Source organism: Meriones unguiculatus, chromosome 2 (genome assembly GCF_030254825.1).
Source record: "Meriones unguiculatus strain TT.TT164.6M chromosome 2, Bangor_MerUng_6.1, whole genome shotgun sequence".
NCBI classification, from domain to species: Eukaryota; Metazoa; Chordata; class Mammalia; order Rodentia; family Muridae; genus Meriones; species Meriones unguiculatus.
In genome coordinates this window covers 40674514-40694463 of record NC_083350.1, presented here as the reverse complement: position 1 = coordinate 40694463, position 19950 = coordinate 40674514, and the positions used below count along the sequence as shown (strand labels likewise).

The following is a 19950-nucleotide window of genomic DNA, read 5'->3' as shown; positions in this document are numbered from 1 at the left end:
CTTGACGGAAATCTGACTCTTTCAGGATATGAGGACTGGCTGCGTTTCAGTCATTGTGTTTTTTATTGTTGATTATTCTTAAGTCTTTTTGGTGGTTGTTGTTTTGTTTCCTTAACCTTCCAGCACAGGGAAGCTAGGTAGAAGTATAAAATCTGTGCAACTCTGTCCTAAAAAGGTATTAGTTGAATGGCTGCTGCTTGCTAAGATTCAGGAAGAACCACATAAACCAAGGATGGTGATAAATGCCTGTAAGCCCACTATGGGAGGCAGAGGCAGGAAGATCAGAAATTTAAGTTTAGCTTCAGCTATACAGTGAGTCTGAGGCAACCTGGGCTACATAAGACCCTATTATAAAACCTCCAGAACATATAAAAATACGATTCCATCAAAAGAGACTTAAAGGTCAGTTGTGGAATTGAGCACATAAGGGAGTCACTGATTAAATACACAGATATTATTTTATTAAGATTCATTTATTTTCACCAAATGGTGGTGGCACATCCCTTTAATCTCAGCACTTGGGAGGCAGAGTGCAGGTGGATCTCTGAATTTGAGGGACAGCCTGGTATACAGAAAGAGTTCCAGGGCCACACAGAGATCTTTTGAAAAACAAAACACCAAAATAAAACAAAAGATTCATTTATTTTCATTTCATGTGTGACTGTTTTGCCTGTATGTATGTATGTTCACCACAAACATGCCTGATGCCTTCAGAGATCAGAAGAGGCTGTGAGGTCCCTTAGAACTGTGAACCTTTGTGTAGGTGCCCAGAATTGACCCTCGGTCCTCTGTCAACTCAGCAAGTGCGCTTTTCCCCTGAGCCATCTCCAGCTCTAATTTAAAATGTCTTTACAAGGACTTGGTAACACTGAGTTTGCCTATAGTGTCTTATATAACTCCATATGTCTGGAAATTTAGAATTTATATGAATAGCATTCTCTGTGTCCTGAGCTGGTAGATAGCTGGAGGAAAGTTTGCCAGTTGACATTGGAGCTGGACTTCAGGTATGGCTACTGCATGTGAGTGCTTTTGTCTCTGTCTAGCTATGGTTGCAACAGGCATAGGGAGGGCAGGGCATTTTATGTCCTGGGGAAGTACTAAAGAGGAGACTGGCCTTATTTTGTGGCTTCAGAGTTGTTTGTGGGCAGTAGAAAGGATGTTCAGTGACTATTTTAAACACTGTAGCATTCTCACCAGACATGTCAAGGGTTAGTAGACACTAGGAGAAGGAAATGTGACAGATGCCATCCATGTTGCCTTGATGCATGGATTTCTGGCCTTGTACACTGCCTTCCATGTTTTTTCACTGAGTGGCTTTGAGGAATCATGCTGCTGTTTGATTTGGCTTCCAGCAGACCTTTCATTAAACCCATGCCTTGGGCGGACCCCCAGTGCTCTGCCCCTGCTCCAGTGCCCTTCTCCATGTGGGCAAGTGGCCAGGACCACAGAAGGTTGTTTTGATGAGCCTGGTGTCTTTGGGGAACAGAATTGCCTTGCTCCTGTCTTCACAGGCACTGGCAGTTAGGGTAGTACCCTGCCTGTGAGAGCCATTAGTGTGACCAGATGTGGCCCTGCAGAGCCTGGGCCTTTCAGAATTACACAGAAATAGCATCCAGAAACAAGGGCTAATTATGTGCCCCCAATGTAAGTGCTTTCAAATGGAAACAGCTTAGAAGATGGCTGACCTGTGGGAGCCCCCGCGGCAGTCTTTTGCCCATTTCTCGTCATTGGGTTTGCTTCATCTGCGCGAGAGCTGCACAGCTAGAGAGAACTTTATGGCTGCATTTACTCAACCTTTGCTGTACATAGTTACATGCGGGGCATGCGGTTCGTGCAGAACCAACACTGTAGTAATGGCTGGTTAGTGGAAAAATGAGCCCTGACTGGTAAAGAATTCCTCCCATGTAAATGAATCCCTGTGTTTGGAACATGAGGGAGTTTCTTATTTTGCAATGCTGCAGGCATTTTACAAGGTTTTAACTAATCCACGAAACACACCTTCAGGGTTTATAGGCAGCCGGTGTTTTCCTATTAAACTTGGCAGCATATTGGTGTTACACATGTTAGGAGAACGGCTTTCACAAAGATGCCACGAGCGTACTTGTTAGGTAACAGCATTGTTCCCTGGTCACCTCCCAGGCCATCTATATCCACGCCTCACGTCCAACCCTCATCTCTGTTGGAGCAGTTATTTTCTCAGTGAGCAAGCCCTCACTCAATTACAAGTCTAGTATTTTATTTTATTTTTCCTTTCGTAGATTTCCTGTGAGAAAGCAAATCAAATTTAGAGATACTTTAAAAACTGGTAGATGAAGCCAGTTGGTTAAGCATCTACCTCCCCATATCCTGGGCTTCCATTTTAGATCTAATGGCTCCTTCCGCATACCTCGGCTTAACCTAGTTTAGGAACAGTGGTTCAAATACTTGCATGCCAAATCTCTCGAGACTTGGTGAGAAAATTCTAGGCTGGGATGGCAGGTGGACTATGCAACTACAGAACTGCTGCTTGATTGTAATCCTGTGCTCTGTCCTCCTTTTTAGATTTCTTTCTTTTCTGTCTGTGAAGAAAATCTTACCTGGCCCTTATGGGGTTAGTTCTGTTATTTTAAGTTTCTCACCTTGAAAGGCCCAACTCTTTTCTTGTTTTCTTTTTTTAAGAATGAAGTAGAAGTTCTCTAAAATAGATTTAGGTTAATCAGTAACATGGGTCCTCTACTCTGTGGGAATGCTAGAGATTTAATAATGAACAAAGCACACTTTTCATGGGTTTTCCACTTTCTTTGAAAAATCTATTGCAGGAAACTCGCCAGTTTTATTTTCTTTATGCATTGTGTTTCACAGAACACTCAGCACACATATCACCTTGAGATGGTGAATTAGTGGAATCATTCAAACAACAGTGCAATTGGCATATTTTGCTAAATTCCCAGTACCTTAATCCCTCCATTTAGGCTCTGTCCTGAAATCAGGACTTTCTGATGTTTGTGTAACCTGCTGTCCCTTCCCTGAGTGATGTCTTGTGTTCTTTCTGCCTCTGAGACTTAATGATGGGGAGCATTTCTACAGAGCCGACTTTCTCTCTGACAACTTTACTCAAATGAGTCACTGAACAACCACAAGGAAAGGGCATGCTTTGTCTTGGGAAGAAGTCTCGTATGCCCGTGGATCTCTGATCCTTCTCCTTCTGTAATACAATGTCTTCTCCCACCTGTCCAACACTCATCTTGGAAGAAGTCCTTTTATCAGATGGAGAGAAGAGAGTAGCGCATTTTTATTTCATCTGTCCAAGTAGTTGTCCCTCCAAAGGTTGGGATCTTCTCTTGACCTCTTTTGTTTATAAGGAGAAAGTACAAGGAGTGTGCTCTTAGCACACTAATGATCCTGTTTTCCAAGTATGTTTTTTGGTTTAAAGAAATCTTGGAAAAACCAGCAAGATTTTTACTTGCTTATGTTTTGCGCTAGGCCGTTGAGTCACTTCTCGTACTAAGTCAACTACCTCCTAAGCGCTTTAGTTTTCATCATTCCTATGTCCCCAACTCAAATTCATAGTTTCTTATTATTTAATTGTTAATAGTGTACACATGTACATGAATAAAAATTTATAAATACAACATGCTGGGTTCATTTTGTCTTGTGTTGTGCACGTGTATTTAGGGTTGACCTCTTGGGCTTGTTTCTGAAGAAGACATATTCTCCGTTCTTCAGCTGTAATTAATTGCCTGTATCTCTTCATATCCCAGTAGAACCTTGTAAAAGTTCCCCCATTTGTTTTGGCATGTCATTTGGTGTCATGTTTTAGGTCTTATTTAGGCAACATATTGCTAAGCTTGCAAACCAAAAGAGTTATAGTCAGACTACTGACATTAACCCCCTGTCCTGATCTAAAACGTTCTGGTCTTCAGAAGTTTCTCTTTCCTGTCTGCATTAGCATCTCTCTTATTAGAATTTTAACTTTTTTTAAGCTTTAATAAATAACTTTTATAGCCTCACATAGGAACTTGTTAGATACATGTTTAGCTCCATCCCAAAAACTCTGTAGTAAGAAATCTGTGCTGAAAAAAAAAAAAAAAAAAAAAAAAAAAAAAAAAAGAAATCTGTGCTGATTTTGTTGTGTAAGAATGTTCTCGAACTACTGGTATAGGTTTCTGGTTATTTGTATGGCTTATGGAATATTTTAGGTAAGTAATTCTAGTATACTATAGAGCTCCTTTGGTTCAGGAAATATAATAAATAGTGTAAAAAAGTCATGTTAATTTGCTCTTTATCAGTAGGACAATATTATTCTGTGATACTTGTTTGAATTTTGACAGTGACCTCTACCAAGTGCTGCATGACACATGATAAAATGGATCCTGCTTTTCCAATCCTCCCTTTCTCTCTTTCTTTGATTGATTTCTTCCTCCTGCAAAAATCCCTCTCTCATCTTTTACTTTCAGAAGTATTTTATGGACCTGGGGGGCAAAAGGGAGTAAAGGCTTTGTTTAAGTGTATAACTATGCTAAAGTTTCCTACACTGGAAAACAAAAACAAAAACAAAAACAAAAAACATTCACTGTTTATTTTAGCATCTGAGGCCATGATTTAAAGCCTCTTCACATGGCTAATTATTAAAGCATGAAAAACACACTTTTACAAAGCAGGAGGAAAAGTGTATTTATTTGTCTACCTTCTGCCTCTACTGGGTTGCATTTCCAACAGATGGCAGGAGCATCTGGGCAGCAGGCCAGCTAGGAGCACTGTTCTTACTTAGCAACGGCTCCTGGTCATTTCCATGAGTCAAGAGTGAGGATGAGGGAGGCATTAAGAGTGAGCTTTCACATAAAACCTGAGCTGTCTACCAGAATTAAACTGAAGCAAAGGGATCATAGGCTTGAGAAAGCTTGGAAAGATAGTTGACTTCCTTGTGTTACAGAAGTTGTGTGTGTGTGTGTGTGTGTGTGTGTGTGTGTTTTAAATTATCTAAGGTTATCTCTTTAGCATAGAGGACCACTGCCAGCATTAATTAAGCATGCCATTCACTGCTGGCAACCGCTTGGCTCACATGCTGTTTTTATTTCTATTTAACTATTTGCTGATGTAAAATACCCTAGAATCAACAAGGACATATATGTGACAAAAAAAAAAAATTCACCAACTTCTTACAATTAGCATCTCATAAAAGTATGAATGGCTATATCTGAGAATGCAGTTAGCTTTATAGAGCATGTAAAATTTATTCATGAACAGCTCTGCAAAGAAACTTGGGTAAATACTGACAAAGTCACAAGATGCTGAATAACTTTGCAATGCTGATGACATTTCTTGGAGGTGGTGTGCAAGGTAATGAAGGAATCTTAGCAGTTTTTGAAGTGAGGTGGAAGCTGCAGGGTAAGAAGAGGAAACAGCATTTTCCATAAAAAGTAACACTTTATTTTTTTAATAGGAGAAGGTAATGGGAGAGGTGGCAATTTCAAAGAACACTAGGAAGAGTATTGTGTTCTGTGCAAATGCCCACAAGAATTTCCGTAACACACCATTGAATTTGAAAGTGAAATTGAACAACAAAAGCATTAGGAACATCAAGTTCATTTCAGTTAAAAGTAAGTCCCAGTGAAAAGCAAATGCTTTTATAGATGATCTTGTCCTTGCTCTCTCACAACTTGTCAGCATCTCCCCCATACCCAGCTCCTGTATGGACATTCTCCCCTCCAGTGGTGGCCTAGGGCTGGTAAGCTATTCAGCTGGCCTTTGAACAACTGGAAAAGGTTTTATCATTTCATTGTTTTGTGTGCTCATGGTCAGTCTATGTTTCAATAAGGACTGTTTCACGGCTGCACAAGTCCTGAGGGAGCCTCCAGTTCACCATACCTCTAGCTTGATATCAAGCCCAGCTCTCTGCTTATGGTCTTGTGCACCCTGCTCCTTCTAGGCCGTGACTCAGATTCTAAATTCCCATTAACTGAGGTTTCTGCAGTACTCTTTCTTATCCCTTCCGAGGCCCCAGGAGCAGTAGGTGATATGCTTCTAGGGAGTTTCTTTTAACAAAATGGAAAATGGTGTAATGGTAGATTAAGCTCCTTCCTCATTTCCCTTCTTCTCTGAAGGCTCCTTAGGACAAAGAAAATATGCAGACACTTTGTAGAAATTGTCTGCAGTTGTTTTGTCAGATCAGGAAGTCAGGAATTTGTTAAGCAGAAAAGGCACGAAGTGAATTGTATTAAAGAATGACTGTTTAATTTGGGGTGTGTGGGGGGGTGACAGCTGGATCTTTCTTATCCACCATGTCCTCCTTTCCACTATTAGAAGCCTCTTGCAGCTGGTATTTTTACTCCACTGAATGAAAGAAACATTCAAATATTCTTAGAGGAGGTAATAGATTACCCATTGTACAGCACATCTATACCAGGGAAATGTTCCAGTATCTGTCCATACACTGTTTTCATCATGAATCATTTTACCAACCTCTTGACCAAAGAGGGGGAAGAACAGCTTCCTCTTCTCCCCAAAGGAAGAGAAATTCTTACAGAGACACAAGATGAAAGCATTTAACAGTCATGCTATTTAGCTAACTGAATATCTGTGGTGCTTAATAAAGTCCCCTGACAGCTAAGGCAAGTTTCGCCCATGGGAAAACAATTAGTGATTTGTTAATTTTGTTTATAAGGGGTCTCAGGTATGTGAGGTTTATTTTTCCTGGCTGGAAAGTTGTTCACTGAATGTTCTAGTTTTCATATCCAGTCAGAAAACTCCTTAGGCTACAGAAGTGGGAGAATATTTCTCTAACTAAGTTAAAGTCAACAGTTTCATTGTTGAATCTTATGGGCTATCTCTGAAATTAGAGGAAATTCTCTGCCTCCTTGTCACCTTTGACGAGTCAAGACTGTGCTTGTTACTGAACATTTTTTTCCCATTCATTCTGAATTTTTTTTCAAAAATTTTATTAATAATTATTATTATTTATTACAATTTATTCACTTTGTATCCCAGCTGTGGCCCCTCTCCCTCATTTCCTCCCAATCCCACTCTCCCTCCCTCTTTCCCCCCTATGACCCTCCTTTAGTCCACTGATAGTGGAAGACCTCCTCCCCTTCTATCTGACCCTAGCCTATCAAGTCTCACCAGGACTGGCTGTATTGTCTTTCTCTGTGGCCTGGTAAGACTGCTCCCCCTTCAGGGGAGGTAATTAGAGAGCCTGCCACTGAGTTCATGCCAGAGACAGCACCTGCTCTCCTTACTAGGTACCCTACTTGGAGATTGAGTCTATGGGCTACATCTGAGCAGGGGTTTTAGGTCCTTTCCATGCATTGTCCTTGGTTGGGGTATCATTCTCTTCAGGGACTCCAGATTTCATTTTTTTTTAATTTGGCTTTGGTCTCTTTGTGGAACTCCTATTCCCACCAGGTCTTTCTATCTCCTCATTCTTTCATAAAAGAACTGGTGTCACTTGTAAGAGAGAGCAAACCTGAATCCTTTTCTCTTCTCAGGTCTATGCCTAGTACCTCAGAAATTTCAATATTGTTTCCTGTTATTTTCTCAACTTCATTCACATTACTTTTTTTAGGCAATTTAGTTAGTGACAGGAATATGTTGTCCAAGGTGCCTCTTGAGAATATGCTAGAATTCTAGATGTATTCCAACCCAGGGGAATCATCAAAACAAAATACCCCAGCATTAAAAAAATTGGTTTGAAAACAAGACCAAAAATACAAGGAAATAAAGGTATTAAACTCAACAAAATCACAGCAAAGTAATAGTCTTTGGAAAGTTGGAAAGCCTTCCTACATCTACTTTTTGTATGTAGGTAAAAATATTGTTTTTATTTCCTCAGATGAGGGGATGAAATGAGAGCCATTCCCAAGACTTTCTACCTCTTTCTGACCTCTCCTTGCTGGTTCAACTGAACTGTTCTGGCTCAAACTCCACTTTAAGCTGACTGATTCAAATTGGCTTCTCATAACTTCTAACTGAATTGTTCTGCCCAGTCTCATACTAACTTTGGAAATCTGTTATAATCTTCCAGCTCCTTCTCATTCTCTGGCTTGCTCTGTCTTACCTGTGTCTAGCTTGTTCTCTCTGCAACCTGTCTCTGTAAAACTGTCCCTATAAAAACTCTCTGTGCTGCTCTTAAGTAGCCTCTCTTTCCCGTCTGTTCTCTTGAGAGTTGGGGATAGTCTCTCTCTGACTCATTCTGTTAAATCTTTTCTGATTTGTCTCTTTGTCTGTCTTTCAATTAGATGTCACTTTCAAATATGGCTGCTTCCTTTTACAAACTAACCTTACCTTCATTATTTGGGATTATAGGTGTGTATTAAGGGCATGTCTTTATTTCAGACAATCATACTGTAACCCTGAGCATGTCTGCATTCCAGCTGGATCATATAAACCTAGAATGTCTTTGGATGTGATCTCTTGTCAGAGCAGCCAAGCTACTGGATTAAAATTCCTCTTCATGTAGTTAAAGGTTTATTATATAGTAATAATTTATCATGGGGGGAAATCACCATTTCTTCTAAAAGCACATTTTAAAGTATTAGAATCATAGAATCTTAAATATGGAATGCAATTCAGTATCTCTTTGTCTACTGTTGCTTTTAAGAGAGTGTCTTTACTTTGGGTTGCTGTGAAAGCAGAATCTAAGACAAAGGCTTTTGTATAACTGCCTTAATAGAAGATTTTAGTGAAGCAGAACTCAGAGTAAGGGACATAGAGAACAGAGAAGGAGACATGAGGACCTCTTGTCAAGCCTGCTGCTACTAAATGATCCTGACTGCAGGACTCTTAATACATATAATAAACCCTGGCTCCTGACAATCATTTTGAGTAAGGAAGAACCAAAAATGTGTTTATTTTCTAGCTTAATAGTTTTCTTTTTCTGTCTTTATTGACTATGTTGCTTAGCTACCTTCATATATTCTTGCTGGTCTACCTTTGAATCAACAGCATCTCACATTTATTCAAAGCCTTCTGTACAATGGAAAACCCTCACTTAAAATTACATTGCCTTTTACTTGGACACTTACAGCATTTTGATTGGTCACTCTTTCAATTAACTTTCCTATGAACTGAGTCTATGTCACGTATCATTATCAGGTTAGTCTTATATTCATCCTCTTAGAAATGTCTGTCATTCTTCATCCAGGCTCTAACATGGGTTAGTTTATATTCTTTAGTCTGCATGTGTCACCAATGATGCATTAAGTTGTGAGAAAATCATTTCTAACTGGATTAAGCGAAATAGGGATGTACTGTATCTCAAATACGAATACATTTTTACTGAGTCTATGTTGCTTCTAGATAGTTGTTTTGAGTGTATATTTTCTTTGTGTTGTATGTTCCTTAAAGTTGATGAAAAAAATAAAACAGCTTAGAAGTTTTAAGTGCATGGACCCAACACTAGAACATGGTCTACTTATTCTATTCTTTAAGTTTAAAAGAATATGTTTGTTCAAATACAACAGAGAGAATCCTCTCTGTTTCAGAGAGGTGCATATTTTCGTGAGGTGCCAGCCTCGTCCCTTAGACACAATGGTGAAGGTTGGGGTGAATGGTTGTGGCCGTATTGGATGCCTGATAACCAGGGCTGCCTGGCAAAGTGGAGATTGTTGCCGTCAATGACCCCTTCATTGACCTCACCTACATGGTCTACATGTTCCAGTACAACTCTGTCCATGGCAAGTTCAACAGCACAGTCAAGGCTGACAACGGGAAGCTTGTCATCAATGGCAAGCCCATCACCATCTTCCAGGAGAGAGATCCCACTAACATCCAATGGGGTGATGCTGGTGCCAAGTATGTTGTGGAGTCTACTCCACAGCAAGTATGTTGTGGAGTCTACCACTATGGAGAAGGCTGGAGCTCACTTGAAGGTTAGAAGCAAAAGGCTTATCATTTCTGCCTCTAATGCTGATGCCCCCATGTTTGTGATGGGCGTGAAACATGAGAAGTACAACAACTCACTCAAGATTGTCAGGAATGCTTCCTGTGCTACCAACTGCTTAGCCCCCTGGCCAAGGTCATCCATGACTACTTTGGCGTTGTGAAAAGACTCATGACCATAATCCATGACATCACTGATACCCAGAAAACCATGGATTGTCCCTTTGGAAAGCTGTGGTGTGATGGCCATGGGACTGCCTAGAACATCATCCCTTCATCCACTGGTGCTGTGAAGGCTGTAGGCAAGGTCATTCTAGAGCTGAGCGGGAAGCTCACTTGCATGGCTTTTGGTGTTCCTACCCCTAATGTGCCTGTCATGGACCTGACATGCCAACTGGAGATACCTGCCAAGTATGATGAGATGAAGAAAGTGATGAAGCAGGCATCTGAGGACCAATAAAGGGCATCCTGGGCTACACTGAGGACCAGGCTATCTCCTGCGACTTCAACAGTGACTCCCACTCTTCCACCTTTGATATTGGAGCTAGCATTGCCCTCAATGACAACTTTGTAAAGCTCATTTCCTGGTATGACAATGAATATATCTACAGCAATAGGGTGATGGACCTTATGGCCTACATGGCCTCCAAGGAGTAAGAAGCCCTGGACCACCCAACTCAGCAAGGACATGAAAGCAAGAGAGAGGCCCTCAGCTGTCCCTGTCCCAGCTCAGCCCATCACACTGAGCATCTCTCTCACAATTTCCATCCTAGACCCCCAGAATAGTGGGAGGGGCTCAGGTAACCCTACTCTCTTGAATACCATCAATAAAGTTCACCACACCCACACAAAAATACAACAGAGGACCACTTCATTTACTTCTATACCAACTTCTAATATGTAAGAAAAATAAGGCTGTCATGACTGACATAGAATAAAGAGGATGGAGTTAAATATTGCTTGCTCACACAATAGCTGAGAGGAGAGTACAGGTAAAGACTTTCTTTTGGGCACTCAAAATCTGCTGTATCTAATCAACTTGCAGATCAGTTCCCTAAATTCTAAGAAAATGATGTTCATATCCAGCTACTTGTCATAGCTTTGTCTTGGCAACCCATTCATCTTGTACAATAGTCTTTCCTCGTTGCCGTCTGTCACAGTCACACCTTCCTCCATTGCCAGTCTTCATTATAACTTTGGTTTTATTCGTTTAGATTTTGAGAGGGAGGGTCTTACAATGGAGCCCAGATTATCCGAAGCTAGCTCAGGATCCTCAATCCTCAGCCTCCAAAGTATCACTCATGAATCTGAGTGCAACCACTAAATAGGAAGCGATTTTCCAACTACCTTAGCAATAAATTTGTATGATTAATCTACCATGTCATATAACCATCTTATAGTCCAAGTCTGACGTATTTTTGGGTCATCCCATCCTGTTTTTAGCAGAAATCAACAGTCTTTGTCTTTATGGTTAATATTTTATGAGAAGATGAATTATTTAAAAATTAGTCATATGAGCATAAAGCTTTCTACTTGGATGGTTTTTCAGAAATAGCAAATTTCTGTTCTTCCTAGATTTCTGGTTCTAGAATTTACCAGAGTGTATATTGATATTATAGAAAGAACCGATTATATACAAGTGAGAAACAAAGGATGGGGGAGTGTCACGTTTTTTCTGTGAAAAAAAAAATCCATTTTTTTAAAAACAAACAAGAGCCCTTTTTTGCCTATTTTGCGCATTTTCTCCTTCTTCCCCTTTTTGTTCTCTCTCCCTTCCTCTACCCAACGTATGCTCCCCTTCCCTTCCCCCTCCATCGATGCCCCCAATAAACCTGCCTATATATATGCATATATAGATGACTCGGTAAAGAATGCTGTGCAAGCATGAAGAACTGAGTTCAAATCCCCAGAACACATGTGCGAAGCCGTACAAAGTATGTCCATCTGTAATCCCCTGCTAGCTACAAACCTCTCATGTTACCAAAACTTACACCTTTAAAGTCTACTCTTTTATACAGAGAAGAGAATCCTAAAGGAGTCTCCAATGTCACCTCTAGATCGTGCCACACTTTTACAGATGACTCTACTTTCATTTATTACTGCGGCATCCACCACAAATTTGCATTCCTCAAGACAGCCATTATGCTAGAGTTGAAACAAAAGAAAGTAAAATGAGAAGGTGATCTTGTATCATGCCCCAGAGGTTCTAACCGATGCTTCATTGTGGTAAAATTTCTCTTTCTGCCTGACATTCAGTAAGGTACAGTAACTTGGGTTTTGAATTTATTTTTGAAAAATATAGGTAGTTTGATTATGTAAATTCCACTAGGTATATAATATTAATATATTGGGAAAGTTATATAATTTAACCTCTCATTTGCCTCATCTATTAATTAAGGATAATGCTAATAACCATACTTTTTCGTTGAGAGGGTGGAAATGGAAGTTAAAACTTTTTGTGATGGTAGAATTGCCCTGGATTATAGCCCCTTGCTATTTGGAATCACTGAGAACTTAAACTGTGACCAATACTAGCAAATGAACTTACACGTTTATGGCATTTTAATTATATTTAAATGGCTGCTGAATACCATATTTTACTGGTATTATAAACAATCACTCTTAAATAACTCCTAGATATTCCTAGCCTCTTCTCAGAATAATAGGCTCCCAAAAAGGTTTCCTAGAGACTGCAAGGAAACATGACTCCTGTGTTTTTTTAAAGGTATGATAAGATTATAATCATACATATGTATCTACATGCTGAATGAATTCACTCTGTACCAACTCGTCTTAGGGTTTCTGTTGCTGAGCTAAACACCGTGACTGAAAGCAACTTGGGGATAACAAGAGCTTATTTCCGCTCACAGTTTCACATCACAGTCGATTATTGAAGGACTCAAGGCAGGGAACAGGAGGCAGGAGCTGAAGCAGAAGCCATGGAGGGGTGCTGCTCACTGCCTTGTTCGCCCTGACTTGCTCAACCACATTTTTCCAAGCAATCAGGACCGCTTGCCTAGCGGTAACACCACCCACAATAGACCGGTTCATCCTGCATGGATCAGCAATCTGAGCACTTGCAAGGCAGTGGCATGTGAATCACTGTGAGTTCAAGGCCAGGTGAGTCTGCATAATGAGTTCAAGGAAATCTAGGGATACGTGCAGAGTCCCTGTCTTCAAAAAATAAACAAACTAGTATAAAAATGCTTTTGTTTTTCTTCTTTTCCCAGACAGGGTCTCATTGTGCAGCTCTGGCTTTCCTGGAATTCTCTACATAGACTAGGTTGACCTTGAACTAAGAGATTCCCCCTGTCTCTGTCTCCCAAGTGCTGAGATTAAAGGCTACACCACTATGCCCAACAATATTATTTCCTTTTTTTTCAATATTATTTCTTTAAAAATAATAAAAAAAAAACATGTAATAGATAAACAACACATACTTTGTCCTTTAAGTCTTCTGTTTGTAACCCCTGCCAGTTATTTTTCTACCACAACTGAACCTAATTATCCTATCAGGACCTTTGAAATCTGTTACCACAAAACTAGCCTTAGACACATGACAGTTCTAATCGCCATTCCATTCCAGCAGCAGTGAACTCCTCAATCACCTGTGATGTTTCCTGTAACTATAGGGGTTTCCACCCAGAGCTTTTATAATTCCTAGTACAACCTTCCTCACACATCTGCACAACTTGCTTCCTAGCTTCTTTCTGATCTTTAAAGTTGTCAGGGTTTCCAGCGCTGTGATGAAATGCCATGGCCAGAGCAACTTGGGGAGGGAAGAGCTTATTTACAACTATCAGTGACACTTATCATCAGAGGGAAGCCAAGGCGGGGACTCCAGGCAGGAACCTGGGGGCAGTAACTAAAGCTGAAGTCGTAAAGGAATGCTGCTTGATGGCATGCTTCTCACAGCTTGCTTAGCCTGCTTCTTATGCCATCCAAGACCAATTGTTTAGGGGTGGCACAACTTCCTGTGAGCTGAGTCTGTCCACATCAAACATTAGGCAAGACCTGCCTAAAGATAATTGTATGAAGGCATTTTCTCAATTGAGGTTCCTCTTCCCAGACACCTCTAGCATGTGTTAAATTGTCAAAAATACCAATCAAGACGGATGTATAAAGGACTAACCATTCTTTCTTGACTTTCCATGGGTAAGGCATTTTTTTGTTTTGTTTTGTTTTTGTTATATATTTGCTGGTATTTGTTTGGTTTACAAATCCTTCTGCCCAATGGAACTTTTTATCTGCTTTGTTTATCTGTTCATATTCTCATGACAGATTTTATGTTGATACAATGAAGAGCATCTGGGGGTCGTTTATGGACACATAGTTGCAGTAGGAATATGAAGAGAGAATGCGGAAAGGCCGTCTTTAAAGACAGCCAACGAATGCTTCATGAGCAATCTGCACATTCTCCTTTCTTTTTTGAGCCCTTGGGGGTAAATCTGGTTGTAAAACAATGGTAGGTTATCATACCATTTACATTCTAGCCAAATAAATAATATGTATTAAAAAAATTAACCAACTGATGTGAAGACATTAAAAAAGGGTAAAGGGTATGGCACATGTGTGCTATGCAAGGTACGTTGGGCAGAGAAGGCTGAGTGTGGAGACCAGTTGAGCGCTGTGAAGGAAGGAGCTCGCTGAGTAGGTGTTGAGGGAGTGGGTCGTCAGAATGGGGTAGTGACAGGCTTGAGGCTGGAAGCATCCTTAGGCTAGTCAAGGGTCCAAGAAGAGTTCACTGTGTCTAGAAATGAATGACGCAAGGAAGCAATGTGAGAAGAAGTCGAACACGTAGTGAGAGGCAAGTTTTCCTGGGTGTGTGGAAGGACCATCGAGGCCTTTGACTGTGACAGATAAGGGGGTGGAGCCGTCAGCAGAAGCTGGGTTTCTCTTGCCACGCATGCGCCTTGCGGTTAGGCAATGTGTTGGCTTTAGCTAACCGCTTTGAATTTTCTAGGCGATATCTAGGATTCAAAGAAAATTCCAGAGCCAAAATATTTGCTTTCGGTTTTTAACCAAATTCCTTCATCGGCTAGCATATGCTCCCTAAGCCAATCACATTTTCCCCCAAGTCAACTGTTAACAATGACATTAAAATGCCCCAAAAGATTTAGGATATTTCCAATTGTTCAACGTAAATTAGTTGGAAAAATTATTTTAGGAGCTGGCTAACAATAGAGTAAAATTATACCAAAAGGGGGATTACTGTAAAAGAAGTGAGCGCTATTTTATAAATTTGAACACTTGGGATTACTTCCTAAATGTCTCTTGGAAGCCATTTCTGGTATTATCAGTTATGAAATGGCAAGTAAATAAATCTACATATTTAAACTGAATTTTAATATTATCTTAGTGAGAAAAGGGCTTATTGTGCAGGCCTGCCAACTTTGTTTGATTCCCAGGACTCCTGTAAAGGTGGAGGGATAAAACTGACTTTCGAGAATTGTCCTCTACCTCGAAACCAGGGCGTGAGTGCACACACACACACACACACACACACACACACACACACACACATGAGTGTGTGCACAAATAATATAAACTGAGTTTTCATAGACTGGCATTTAGATAATGTGTTTGCTTTTGTGGCATTCTCTTCCCACAGTTCTGTTACTGAATTTGACTTAATTTCCAGATAATAAAAAGCCTCTGAGGATGAAGAAGGCCACCCCACTTTCATTATGACTGTTATATGTACATTGAGTAAGTCTCACAAATCTCATATTTTGTTATATAAAGCTGCTTGTCTGTGGAAGCTGGGTGACTGCAAGGAAAGAATGCCAGCCTCGCCTTTACAGTAGTTTGTAGTTGGGAAGACAATGGGACACTTTCAGAGTAGCAGCCAAAGTCAATGACTGAAGCAGATGGCTTCTTTTTTCCTAGCTGAATGTTAGCATATAGAAGGAGCTTTGTGGCTTGAACAGTTGTAGTAGTCTATATTTATTTATGTAAACCTATAAATATTGCTGCATTTTTAGATTTTTGAGACTGGGGGGACAAGCAAATCATACCCAGGTAGACTCTAACTTACACTGGCTCAACTTAGGCTCCATTTACTTTCCAGTGGTATGAAAATGTTACATATTTGTTAGACATTAGTCTTCAGATTGTGAATTTGGTCTGACCTCATAGTTCATTATGGAAGTTCTAAGTTATAGTTCATTATGGTGGTTCTAGGTTATATTCCATTATGGCGGTTCTAGGTTCCACTTCTATTCTTGATTAAAAACTTAGTTACATCTAGAATTAGCTATAACCCAAATGGCTGGACATACCTGTAATGAATTTTTTCTAAATTTCTTAATTAAATCATTTGAATCAGAAAGACACACTTGTAATCCTGATCTTTGAAGATGGAAAGAGACACCTTTATTTGAGATGAGAAGACCTACCTTTTTAAAATTTTTTATTTTATTTTTATCAATTACAGTTTATTCACTTTGTATCCCAGCTATAGTCCCCTCCCTCCCTCTTCTCCTATGTCCCTCCCACAGTCCAATGATAGCTCCCCTTCCATCTGACCCTAGTCTATCAGGTCTCATCAGGACTGGCTTCATTGTCTTCCTCTGTGGACTGGTAAGGCTACTCCCCGTCAGATGGAGGTGATCAAAGAGCCAGCCACTGAGTTCATGTCAAAGACGGTCCCCGTTCCTATTACTGGGGAACCCTCTTGGACACTGAGCTGCTAGGGGCTACATCTGTGTAGGGGTTCTAGGTTATCTCCATGCATGGTCCTTGTTTGGAATATCAGTCTCACAAAAGACCCCTGTGTCCAGATTTTTTGGTTCTGTTGCTCTCCTTGTGGAGCTCCTGTCCCCTCCAGGGAAAAGACCTACCTTTAATCTGTTCTATACCTTCTGCTGGCATAAAGGACAGGGAAGAAGAAAGCTTGCTCTCTCTGTTTGCTTGCTCTCACCCTCATGAGCAATTCTATTCCTTCATGGGCAAAATTCTGGCATATACTGAAGACCACCTGAGACATTCAATGTCTTAGACCTAACAACTACTGGATTCCTGAACTTTACATTGGTAGACAGCCATTATTGGATTAGCTGGACTGTAAGCCTTTCTAATAAACTTCCATATATATATGGAACTTCCATATATATATAAAAGTGTGTATATATATATATATATATGGAAGTTTATTATATATATCCCCATATATAATGAATATTATATATGAATATATGATACGTTATATAGTTTATATAACATAATATGAATATATATTCATCTATAAGTTCTGTTTCTCTAGTGAATAATACAACTCCATTATGGCAGTTTTAAGTTACATTTCATCATCAGGAATGTTGTGACAGCAAGAGAGCAAGGGAGCATGTCACATCACATAAGAATCCACTAAGCAGAGAGCCATGGTAACCCATAAGTTATTCATTCTTTCTTCTGTTTGCTCAATATTTAACGTTTTAGTCTTTTGTGTTTTCTCTAGTTTTAAATTCCTTTCATTTCCTTGACACGTTTTGTTTAGCATGAATAATTTTCAAGTTACATGAAATTTCTATCAGCATTTAATAATTTTTAAGTTTTTTTCCACAAATCTCTACAGATTCTGTATCCATTATCAGGGCCTTCCTGTTTTCTTTGAATGGAATTACATTTCCTTGATTTTTCCAGGTGACTTTGCTCTGTTCAATGAGAACTGAAGCGATGGCTGCCCCTGCGATTTCTCTCTGGCCTCCATAAGTGTGCCTGCAGGGCATGTGGGAGCAGACACACATGCACATTTATTACACACATGTACCTCGTACTCACATGCATGTACACACAGACACAGAAAAGGAAACTTTAAAATTTTTATTGTATGGATAGTCTATAATTTGTGTATTTAACTACTTGTTGATTCACATTTGAGCTGATTAATAGTCTAGTCTTTCTATTTCATATGACATTGATATACATTTTATTTTTCTTTATTACTTAGTTCAAACTTTCAAATTTTGTCTTGAAATTTTTGTCTTCATCTAAGAATTATCACAGAAGGCTTTTGTTTTAAATTCGGTGCTTTCCGGATATCTTATTAGCTAATTAAAATTTACTTTTTGTTGCAGTTAGAGAACAGGTTATGGTCAGAAAATACATTACAAGTTATTTTCAAACAATATATTCTTGTTCTTTAAAAAGTTTTTCTCATCAACATTTTGGAGTGGAATTGAGAGTATTGGGCTTCATTATGACACTTGTATGCATTTGTCTCTGTACTTTTTTCTCATGCTTCCCCCTCTGGGCCCCACCTTAATGATTTTATTCCCTTCACAGGTCCCCCTTCTGCTTTCTAATCTCTTCCTCCTACTTCCTCCCTCCTTTAAGATCTCTTGGTCCTCTCTCATAGCTTTCTTTCTAGTGTATACACACAAATAAAACATATATACAAACATGTATATTTGATTTTAATTCTAAGCTCCACACATAAGAGTGTGGCATTTGTTTTAATGAGTGTAGATAAGTACTGTGTATACTCTTTCCTGTTGCATTAGTTACATTCATACTCAGCATATTAATATATACTGAGAATATTTATTTATTCCACAGTTGTTCTCTTTACATATGTAATTAATATATGAAGATGCTTTTTACATATTAATCTGAGGCTGTTGATAGTGTTGGAGAAATTATTCAAGTCTTTTGTTATTTGTTTTGTTTTGTGTTTTATTATGATAGTTTCAATATATGGCTGGGACAAGCCTTGAATCTGGAATGATTTTCCTGCCTCTGCCTCCTAAATGGTGACATGGCAAGTGTGTGTCACGGTGTCAAGTTTCATTCAAGTCTTTATGGATTTGCGTGTGTGCAAATGTTCACATGTATGCTCACACACACACACAAATGACTCTGTTAACTGTTAATTTAAATAGTTCTATAATTGTTTATTTCTTTTAAAATTTTCTCAATTTAGTTAACACTACTATTATCAAATCCCAGCCTACTTCAACTTCTGCTGTCTTCTTGTGAATCTTTATATTATTTTTATGAAGTGACGTCTTTATCCCTACTTACAGAGCGTTTCTTGAACTTTTCTTAGCATTATATCAACCATCCTGGGGCTCTTACCTGTACTATTTTTGACACATCTCTTTCATTATCTATCTGTATTTAAAAAAAATGTGACTTTGTATTTAAAGGGTGTGTTTTGTGAGTAATATTGTGTAACAGTTTCCTTCAAGATTGAAACACTCATCCTGCAGAGAAGCTCCTTAAACAAGAACATGAGCAACTCAAGGTAACTCAGGAAGTACCTGAAACTGACAAGATTCACTAGACCCGCTCTGGAAGCCGTTCAGAGCAACTGGGTCACCCGGAAAGGACACCCTCCAACCTGTTGAGCTCCTTGCAGGCTGTTCACTATGTTCCAGGTTTCTCAGTCTTTGTGAGGTCACTCATTCTGGGGTGGGCCTTCCTGAGGTCACTCATTCTGGGGTGGGCCTTCTGATGCAGCTGACTGTGAGTCGTTTCTTCTCTGTAAGTAGCTTATCACACATGTTACTGTAAAAAAAAAAGTAATTGGTTCATCAAGTTGGACTTCGGTGGTATCCATGCTTTGGTCTGTTGTGGGTTCCCTGTCTGGGATGAGTACACATATATGTTGGGTCTCCCCAGGATAAGTTTTGTCACATAACAAATGCCCAATCTAACATTGTGCTTTTTTTTCATTCTTAAAAATCTTTTTTATTAAAGTGTTTACAGCACTAATATTTACTATGATTATTTTTATTATAGAATTTTTATCGGCCATTTCACAATTGATTCTGTATGTCCCACTGAGTATATTTTCATGGTAGTTGTGTGACCCAGGAATTCCAATCTGGCCTGGAACTTCCAACAGTGTACTTGATTACCTTTAAACATATTTATTTTAAATCTCTCTCTTTTTCTCTCTCTGTCTGTCTCTCTTTCTCTCTGTGTCTCTCTTTGCCTCTCTCTTTCACTCTGTGTGTGTTTGTGTGTGCATGTGTTTGTGTGTTTGTATGCATGCTACACATGTATAGGTACTAATGGAAGCCAGAAGGGATTGAATTCTCTGAAGCTGGAATTGCAGGCACTTGTGGACCTCCTGACATAGGCAATGAC

General features: G+C 39.5%; 1 pseudogene; it reads left to right on the top strand.

The window, feature by feature from the left end:
• The first annotated feature begins 9492 nt into the window (after positions 1-9492).
• On the top strand, positions 9493-10512 carry LOC110541107 (glyceraldehyde-3-phosphate dehydrogenase-like; annotated as a pseudogene).
• Positions 10513-19950: the final 9438 nt, after the last annotated feature.